This window comes from Bidens hawaiensis, unplaced genomic scaffold (genome assembly GCF_021521415.1).
Source record: "Bidens hawaiensis isolate Kalapana, Puna unplaced genomic scaffold, B.hawaiensis_p1.1 tig00019661_1, whole genome shotgun sequence".
In the NCBI taxonomy this organism is placed as follows: Eukaryota; Viridiplantae; Streptophyta; class Magnoliopsida; order Asterales; family Asteraceae; genus Bidens; species Bidens hawaiensis.
In genome coordinates this window covers 522,763-530,583 of record NW_027492983.1, presented here as the reverse complement: position 1 = coordinate 530,583, position 7,821 = coordinate 522,763, and the positions used below count along the sequence as shown (strand labels likewise).

The following is a 7,821-nucleotide window of genomic DNA, read 5'->3' as shown; positions in this document are numbered from 1 at the left end:
ACCCGAATTCACGGGTAAATGTCTCACCAAACCCAGATAGCTCTTAAACAGGTTATAACATCTCATTATATTAAAAATTAATCTCATCAAATATTTGATATGAAAATCTATAAAATAGGGATATGCTAAACATTAATATTCTATTTTATTTAAAAAAAAGATATTATTTATAATTAAGAAACAATTTTATAATAAAGAAAATAAACGGGTAATGGATATCACAAAACCCAGATAGCTTTTAAACCGGATTATAACATATCATTTATTTGTGAAGCCATTTCCTCATCAAACCTCAAGTATATTAATTATTAACTTTCTTACAATAAAGAAAATTAAAATCCAAATATACATATATAAATATTAAAAACAAATTATGTAAAACAACCCCCGTAATACGGGGGATAAAATCTAGTAAATATATATAACATTTCGAATTTAGGGTAAAATTAAAATAAAAAGTGTGAGAAGGATTTATGACAAAAAAAAACCTTAAAAATAAATCTAAAAAAATAATTAAAAAATCATAACTCAAAATATAAATAAAAAACGAAAAAAAATTTAAAAAACTAAAATGTTTCCTCATTCATTCCCGTAAAAAAATGACGAAAAGATACAATGACGAAAATGAATAAAAGACAAAATTTAACTAAAAAAAGACACAATAAATCGCAAAATATAACACATTGCCGAACAAAATATAACACAATGTTAAGTAATATAACATAATATCAAGAAAAAAAATACAAGGTGAAGGAAAAAAGACACAATCTATGACGAAAACATACACAAAACAAAATGATAAACAAAAAGACATAATGATGTTTTTCACTCAAAATTGAGGTTTTTTTTTCTTTTTTTAGAACGAGAAAGACGGTGGAAACATTTTTGTGTTTTTACTTTTTTTGTTTTTTTATTAAATTTTGAGTTATGGTTTTTTTTTTATTATTAATTTTTGTTAAGGGGTTTTTTTATGTGACTACAAATCCTTTTCATTTTTCTTATTTTCGTCCCCTCCCTTTATAGAGGATTTATTGTAACATGTTTTGCAAATGGTATTGTACGTGCTATATATATTGCTTTTGATATATAAAGAAAAATGCTTTTATTTATTTTATTTTATAAATAAAAATAGATGGGATTTTCTCTACATAAACTTCCATAGTAGGGTTGATTTTGACAATGCACATTAAAGTCAACATTGATTATATTTTGGTGGTTGTGGAAATAATGCAAGATCGACATGCATATATACTGATGAAAATTAAAGATTCGTACACCCAAAATAGCTACCATAAGGTGGTATATAGCTAGGAGGGGGTGCCTATAAATGCAGGACAATACGAGCATGTTTGTCTTCAATTTTGAATACTTAACCCATATATATTAATGGTTGTCCCAAAACAACCCGCATGCTTCTCTTGATTTTGTATAGGCCGGGTTTTAGTTTTAATAACAATTTTTATTACTTAAAACGAATAATAGCCGCAACATGATTGCACTTAAAGTTTAGGAGTGTGAAAGATTAATCATGCCTACAATCTCGCACTGGTTTTGATTGGTTTGATCATGCAGATCAGTATCGATAGATAATATATCACTTTAAGAACACTTGCATAGATGGATCGTGTAGAATGTTCAGACATCCCTCTAGAAAAGTAATCAATGCCATTTTACGATAGATAAATTAATTAAAGAATTACAAATAAGTTTAACCAGAATGATTTACACCAAACCCGTTTTTTTTTAATATATCAATATAAGGCCTAACATTTCTATATTTTATGTATTTGCATCCTTCTAACTAACTTCGTAAGAATTTTCTGTTAGTTATAACCAAAATACCCTCATTGATTGCCTTAAATCAATATAAGCAATTATATGAAAAGAAATAAAAAGAGTACATATAAAACATGGGCCAATCTATTTTAATTAGAAAACATATATAATAAAAGCAATAAAGACTTGATTAGAAGGGCAAATCTTTTTTAATTAGAAAACATGTATAATAAAAACAATAAAGACTTCCAGGATAATTTTCACATTTCAGACTAAATTTTATGAGTTTACCTATCGCAATACGCGTGCATAGTTCAATATTTTCGCGTTCATTTATTGTGTAGTTTAAGAGCCTCGTCACTTCTTTTCTGTGATTTACATTTCGATGAATCGCACGAGTATGTTATGTGCATACTGTCCACAAGTCTGAACTAAAGAAAAACAATCAAATTGCCATCTAGGACACCATTTTGAATAAGAAAAAAAAAACAATCAAATTCATTCCATAAATAAAACACACCACACATATTTAAAACCAAACAAAACTTACCTCATAAATATCACATAGTTCCAAGAAACCAACCATTTATTCAACATAACCATTTCATCCAACATTAAACGTTACATTATTTAAAAAAAAACAACCCCATACGTGTCCAACACCTTGACACTTTATAAAAAAAACCAAACCTCCATGCAAGCCGCCACGTACCCCCTATCTTTTCCTATGTAATCCAACCAATCTCTACCCTCTGACTGTACCAAAACCATGGTGAAGCTTGCAGCGGCTCGTGAGTGTCGAATGTACGGTCCGGGTCTGACCCGGAACCGAGCAGAATATATGAACGCGGGAGTTTACGTGTTTGCAATAATATTATTAATATGTGGGTTTGGTTTGTTGGTGTTGAGGCAACCAAAAGTGGGACTTGTGATGGTTATGATAGGGTTTGTGGTGATAGTTGTTGTGAATGTGCATGATTTGATTGCGCATTTGGCTGGTATCGATTACCGAATAGGGTTGATGGAGTTGGATATTCAGCTGCCGATGGTTGAGGTTGGGGTCCCGGTGGTTCAAGCTTTGGGGGGTGTTTTGTTGTTTTTGGGAGTTCTTTTTCTTCTCATCCAGGTATTGTTAAGCATAAGATTATTATTAGTTGGTTAATATGACGTTATTCGGTTCGAAACTGATTAAATCTATATTTAAATTGAAATTGTTTAAATTTGGATTGATTTATGTAATGACCCAGATCGAATTAAACACGAGAATATTTTGGGAACTCTCAATTTTATTAACCAAGAAAATAACTCAAAACTTGATCAATTCTCTATTAACCCTTACATGAATTCTTACATGAATTCTTTGGGTTATATAAAAGCTTGATTACAATTAAGATAAAACACAAACTTCTATTTATCTGATAAATAAAATTTCATCTTCATCTAATAAATAAAATAGATAATTATCTCTAATGGCATAATTAATTAATTTAAGAGATCGATCCATTATCTCGAACCGGCCTCACCTTCCCAACCCATAACTCGGGTTTGGGAATTAACTCCCAACATTATGTATTTGGTTTTATGTGGAAATTGAATTGGTTTTCGGTTTCAGAAATCTGAATTCGATTTGAACTGAATAAACAAAAAGCAAATGATATGTTTGAGTGTGAGTTCGAGTTCAACCGAATAAGCAAATAGCAATCAAATGATGATTATTTAGGTTTTATAGGCTAATGCAATTTCAATATGTACTTAATAATTACAATGTTAACCCAATACAAACAGCTACTAAAGTTGTGTAATAATAATTATTCTAGTTCAAAAACTACACATGGATAATACTTATTACTTAGCATAATTACTCTAGATTATATGTACGTTTCTCAAGTTAAGATCTATTCGTTACATATTCTACCTCTGTGTTTTTATAGCCTAACCAACCTGATTACATAGTTGGTAATAGCATAACATCCATTTTATGATGTCGATCACTCTATTTTGTGTTTGATTATGGAAATTGCAGGGGGATAAAGGACACTATCATACTAAGCTCGAGGCGCATGCGATGAACATGATCATTGTTGGCTCGGTGTTATGGGTGATTGGTTCGATCCTGAATTCATGCCAGATATATGAGAGAGCCGATGGTCATGTTCAAATCTTGCAACAAAGTGTCCAAATCCCGTTTTTGACGGGAAGCTTCTTGTTCATGGTGGGTGCCATTCTTAACAGCCGTGAGCAAGCTGGATATTCGTATTCACGTCATGGTGTCCATCTATTGGTATGTGACATAAGTTTGCTAAGTACTTTTTCCTTAAAAGGCAGAGATCCTAGCCTACTAAATTTAAGATAATGTTAATTGATTATAGGTTATTTTAACAAATTTTAAGTTTGTAGGTGAGCTAATTGGAAATCTAAAATCCTAAAATTTAACTGTTTGATAACTTGCTCAATAAATATGTAAATGACGTTCAATTTTATTTATTTATTTTATTTTTTACTAATGTAGCATAAATTATGTCAATTTTAAGTTGAGCCATTTCTAAATTTTGCCAATTTTAAGTGGAGCCATTACTCAAATTATGCCATTTTTTTTACATAAAGCAATAAATAAATCAAAACTTATGTATTGGAGAAAAACAGAGGGCTCAGGATTATGAAATTTGTTTCGCTTGCCTATGATGTTTTATCACATGATCCGGCCCGCTATGACATTTTTGTCCATTATGGGTCATACATTATGCTCTTTTTAAGTTGAACCATTTCTAGTGCATTTGATTAACTGGTAAAAGTCCACTAGCTTTTGGATCATCCTTTATAAATTGATCTTTTATCTTTAAAGAATTTTTTAATAACATTAATAAAAGGATCCAAACAATAAAGAGGCAGCTAGAAATGGTCAAAAACTACCTCTTTTTTTTTCTTTATTTCTTTTTTCATGTTTTGTGCAGAGAAGGACATGGGCTTGGACGGGCATGTTTGCCAGTTTGTTGTTATTAATAGGAGGTCTAGCAAATGTTATTAAAGTGTTCAAGATGCTCCAAATGGATAGACTACGATTGGAAAAGTTACGAGGCGGGGCCCAAGAGCGACTCAGCAGAGCACGCGAAGGGCAGACACCGTTTCTTAGAGAAGAACGAAGAAAGTGGCCAAGGCAACTAGAAACCACCATAGAACCGCCACCGGAACCTACAACTCCATACAAGGATGTTCTTATTGGTAAATCATAACCATTTATTCTCTTACATTTGCATACCATGTTCTTGCATGTCTCATTATGTTTTACATGGTATTTATGTTACTTGATATGCAAGTACCGCACAATGTGTAATAAATAGTTCCAATTCTCAAAATTTATCTTTATATTATCTTTAGTAGTAACAAAGAGTACACAAATCGTATATTTATTGATGAACACGATAAACGAATAAACAAGAAATCAATGTCAGTTATCAACTCTACCCTTCAAAAAATTATTATAAGTGGGAACGAACGAATGAATGAATTGTTGAATAAATCTTATCTGAGTTTCAGCTTCGGTTTCAGCTCTGGGGTTGTTTTGCAGTTTCAGTTGCAGTTACTGACTCGGGTTTGGATTCAGTTGTGGGATCATGATAAAGCTTGACTACTATGCAGGTAATATTTTCTGCACTTCCACAGCTAAAAGCAGTTTCTATCAACTTTTTAGCACCTGCTTCAGGTTCCTCTTCAGTTTGCGCGATTGAGACTGCATCCTAGTCAGCAAAGCCATACAAAATAATAAGTTATAATAGCATTGCCAAACACCCTTATGATCATCTAGATGACAATAAAACATACATCATTAGGTACTACATCCCATAGACCATCACTTGCAAGAACCAACATTTCAATTTCTTCACCAAGCTCTTGTTCCTTAAAAACAGTACACGACAACCTTAGTCGTAATTCGTAAACAAACCAAAACCTTAAATCCGATTTAAGTATTACCTGGATGTAGGGTTCTGCAACAACAAATTGCTTCAGCATTCGGTTTCCAAAAGCACGCGACATTGCTAGAACACCTCCAACCCTCCAAGTGCCTAAATGGCATAAAAATGAAATGAATATCTAAACAGCATACCCCCCCCCCACCACCCCCCCCCCCAAAAAAAAAAAAACACAGTTGTTTAACAGGCAAACAAACAGAATTACCTGCCCACATCACAACCCCACCAGCATTTTCAATTCTCTCCCTTTCATCAGTTCTGTTTGGTTTATGATCCTCAGAAAGTGGGATAGCTGTCAATTGAGAAATGTTATTTATCAAGCTTTTGAGTTTTGATATAAAATGTAGGGGTAGTAACGAGCCGAGCTCTAGCTCCAGTCATTTGGAGTTCGTATTCCAAAGCTCGAGCTCTGGAGTTGTTTCTTCACGCTCAAGCTCAGTTAGTTTATTATATATAGATTAAGTACATATTATTAATTTTTATATATTTATAAAAAAACCTTAACGAGCCAAAGCCTGGCTTGAGCTTGTCTATGCAGTGCAAAATTAATGCATAGGAGTCCAAAAGAGTTGAAATATAAAAATACACTAGGTCCGTTAAATCTTGATGAGCCTAAATGATCAAGGCTCAATGACTAAACGAGCTTTATTTTGAGGACCAGACTTGATAAGGCTTGGCTTGTACAAGCCTTTTATCGATCTGATCTCAAGTAGCTCGTGAGCGACTCGGCTGTTTTGCACCCCTTATAAAATGCCTTAATTTCTTGTATCAGCAATTAAATACCTTTGCCTGCCTTTGATATTATGGTCCGAGAATCACCAACATTGGCGACAAACGATTGCCTACCAAGACTGCGGTCGAAGCGGTGGAACCATCGTCACGCGAATTATCCTTCTCAGACTCCAAAAAATCCGAGTCTGTTTGTTGACAAGTTTCACCTGCAATTCAATTCAAATTAAACAAATCAATTATGATATTTTTTACCAAAAATAGGAAATAAGTGCAGGATATTCATGATAAAGACTCACTTAAGGCCATTTTAGTGTTTGTCATGAACTGAGGATGCATCATGAGGTTATTGAAAAGATTTTGCTTCAAATACTCGGCTGCACGCGAACCACCATGGCCTATACAAACATATATATATCCTCAACACCATGTATGTGCAGAACAAATGATAAAAAAATATTCTTTTTACTAATAAAAGTTTAAGATAAATGAACTGATAAAGAATATAACCATCGAATATCCCGAACAAACAGACGGTCTGCCCATCAATCTTGCAAGTTTTGACATCAAAAAAGTCTTCCATGGTTGCCCTTTTTCCTCTAAAACTTGAAAAGCCACAGCTCACACTTCCATCTTCACTGCCAACACAAATCGAAAAAGTGTAATATGGAAGCACGCAATCATTATTTATATATGCGATTTATCATACTACACATGATATTTTTACGACATATATGCTGCAGTATACTGCATATATGCAGCAAGGAGTTCTTTAGTTTTCTCTCGAAAAAAGTTCTTGTGATATATTAAAACGACATTTACCTCTTCCATCCACCACTTGCATAACAACCGCCATCTTTCTTTTCAAGTGAAGTTATGGTCATCAAACTCCGGTTAGTGCTAGGATCCAAATCTACCATAAGTTTACTAACCGTCACTTGTTGATCAATGGACGGTGTTACTGCAGGAACTGTGTTCAGACTCTTTTGAAAATGCAGAATGAACAGATTGCGGTGTGATTTTGTAAATATGTGCAGATCTCAGAAACACTGTCCTGTAGTAACTTCTGCATAACATCTATGAGTCCCCAAGCTGGTTGTTCTTATGAACTAATATTTCACATCAAGAAACCAAATAAAACTTCCTGAAAAGATGAAACTAGGGATGAGCATATAACCAAATTAACCGAATTAACCGAACAATTAACAGAGTAATATTTTCATGGTGGATCAGGCAGAGTTGAAAACTGCTTCATGCAAAGTGGTCAAACATGAGAAGAAGTGTCTTGACAACCAACACATGTTTATACCATTTGCATTTTATACTTTCGGTTTACTTGCGCCTGAGG

At 33.2% G+C, this 7,821-nt stretch overlaps 1 pseudogene across 1 annotated transcript; it reads right to left on the bottom strand.

Moving 5' to 3' along the window:
• Positions 1 to 5,318: 5,318 nt before the first annotated feature.
• LOC143558859 (putative protein phosphatase 2C 76) lies at positions 5,319 to 7,611 on the bottom strand (annotated as a pseudogene). The gene is made up of 8 exons (XR_013139820.1): positions 7,296 to 7,611; positions 6,984 to 7,111; positions 6,773 to 6,871; positions 6,528 to 6,682; positions 5,950 to 6,036; positions 5,746 to 5,837; positions 5,596 to 5,670; positions 5,319 to 5,510 (listed from the first exon to the last, which is right to left on the bottom strand). The product of XR_013139820.1 is annotated as a putative protein phosphatase 2C 76 (transcript).
• Positions 7,612 to 7,821: the final 210 nt, after the last annotated feature.